This window comes from Gymnoscopelus microlampas, assembly GCF_963454915.1.
Source record: "Gymnoscopelus microlampas genome assembly, chromosome: 10".
NCBI classification, from domain to species: domain Eukaryota; kingdom Metazoa; phylum Chordata; class Actinopteri; order Myctophiformes; family Myctophidae; genus Gymnoscopelus; species Gymnoscopelus microlampas.
Window position 1 is genome coordinate 17,947,642 of NC_139947.1, and position 2,500 is coordinate 17,950,141.

General features: G+C 46.4%; 1 protein-coding gene across 1 annotated transcript in view; it reads right to left on the minus strand.

Annotated features, from left to right (window-relative positions):
- Positions 1–2,500, minus strand: part of LOC311054112 (plexin-A1-like) — a 323,060-nt gene that overhangs the window by 2,882 nt on the left and 317,678 nt on the right. The gene's annotated exons all lie outside the window — the stretch shown is intronic.

Here is a 2,500-nt window from a genome sequence, read left to right on the forward strand (position 1 = left end):
CAGTAGGCAGGTTTCTGAACTGTCCATAGCCAACCATTGAGACGCAGAGTAGACAGAAACTGTGCCATCATATAATTGGTCCGACTCCTCACTAATGTGAGGACCAATCATATGAAGACAATATTGAAAATGTGTTAGGGTGTTCCTAAGCAAGTGCTCCTTTAACTAAAAGTACAACATTATTGCCATCAAAATGCAGTAACTACTAAGCTGCCTACAACTGCAGTGGAGGAAAAAGTAAAATATTTGCCTCTGAGATGCAGTGGAGTAGAAGTGGAAACACTCAACTAAAGTAAAAAAGCACCTCAAAATTGCATTCACGTACAGTTACTTGAGTAAATGTAAAAAAGTACTCAAATGTTTTACTTAAGTAAAAGTAATAATACTGCAATGTAGAAATACTCTGTTACAAGTAAAAGTCCGGAATTCAAAATTTACTTGTAAAAGTGCAAAAGTATTGGTATCAACATTTACTTAATGTAACAAAAGTATAACTACTAAAATGTTTGAAAATAGCAGATCTACAAGCTCACAGCGCTTCGCGATGCGGCTATTTTCAAATAGCCTATGTATAAAATAGGGCTTAAGTGGTTAATTTGTGCTTTATAATATACTAATCTATATCTGTAAGTAACTAGTAACTAAAGTTTTCAAATAATTGTAGTGGAGTATTTGCCTCTGAGATGTAGTGGAGTAGAAGTAGAAAACGTATTGAAAATTGGAAATACTCCAGTAAAGTAAAAGTACCTCAAAATTGCACATAAGTACAGTACTTGAGTACATGTAGTAGCTACTTTACACCACTGCTTTCCACCACTCCGTAGTAGGACGGTATCACGACGTGTTGTTACTGTAGCTTGAAGCTCGGTTGTTTTCGGCGGCGTGTGATGGAATATAAATGAAGCTGAACCCCTGAATGATGTTCCACCGATTGAAAGGCAGCAGGATGTGGGACGATGGCACATGTGGAGCTCTCAGGGGTCACGCAGGATGCTGCATAATGGTGCGTTAATGGACGCTCCGGGTGAGTGAAGAGAGGACACCGCTGCACCCGTGTTTTATTATGTGTTGTGTGTGAGGGAGGCCGGCGGGCGGGCGGGCGGGCAAAGGCTGGCATCAGTGCGGTCGCACGTGTGCCTGTGGTACGTTTCCACGCGTCTGTGCGAGTGCTTTTCATGCTCTTGGTTCATGCTGCGTGTGTGCGTGTGTGTGCGTGTGCGTGTGTGTGTGTGTGTGTGTGTGTCTTTGTACATACCCATTTGGGTGCCTGCCCCTTAGCCTGTTTGCACGTGTGTGTTCGAGTGCATTAGCTAGGGTGTGTGTGTGTGTGTGTGTGTGTGTGTGTGTGTGTGTGTGTGTGTGTGTGTGTGTGTGTGTGTGTGTGTGTGTGTGTGTGTGTGTGTGTGTGTGTGTGTGTGTGTGTGTGCCTACATCTGGATAATAAGCTCTAATGAAGGGGAAAGGTGTGCTTCAATGGAAATACCAGCTGCATGCACACAACACATCTCCAGTTCATAATGGTGGTGTGGAGAGATGGAAGTGAAGACAAAGAGAGAGAGAGAGAGGGGGGGGTTGAGAGAGGGGGGGGGGGGGGGGGGTTGAGTGAGACACGCCAGAAATGAGGTGGGATCGAGGGATGAGGAAAAATGCAGAGAGAAGAAAGAGGGGGGTGGAAGAGAAGGATGACAACAGAGATAATGTTGAAAGAAGAAATGGCCCGGCTGGAGAGAGGAAAAATGGCTTGCTTTTCAACTGTGGACATGCCTGTGTGTGTGTGTGTGTGTGTGTGTGTGTGTGTGTGTGTGTGTGTGTGTGTGTGTGTGTGTGTGTGTGTGTGTGTGTGTGTGTGTGTGTGTGTGTGCGTGCGTGCGTGCGTGCGTGCGTGCGTGCGTGCGTGCGTGCGTGCGTGCGTGCGTGCGTGCGTGCGTGCGTGCGTGCGTGCTTGCGAGAATGAGAGAGCAGTAGCAGTCCAATGGTTGAAAGCAGGGTCTAAATAACTCGATAGAGCGCTCCATTTTCAATCATACACCGAGCCACATAGGCAAGCGCTCATGCATGCACACACACGCGCGCGCACACACACACACACACACACACAGACCGCGTGAAGACCTTCAGCAGTGACTGCTGTACTTTCGATGTTGATCCTTGGCTATCGTCCGCCTATGATTCAGCAGTATACAGTTGATCCACTTTAAGAAATGAAATCCATGACATTCACTGGAGTGTTGCATAAGCAGCAGAGTGTCATCGGCAGACCATGGCACTCTTACACAAAGTCACATTAATCCAATCTAGCGCCATTAGCCGCGTAATGTGTTGAGCTCATGCCTTAATATGAGCCCTAATGGTCATAATGCCCAGCAGCCCGTATGGATGTGGACTGGTTATCTGTGTAATAGAATTAAAATGACCTCATGCTATTAGTCAAGGCAAATAAATGAGGAAGCGCCGCGCCGCCCCGGCAACAAATTGTCTGCGGAGGCAGGACTTGTGGGAT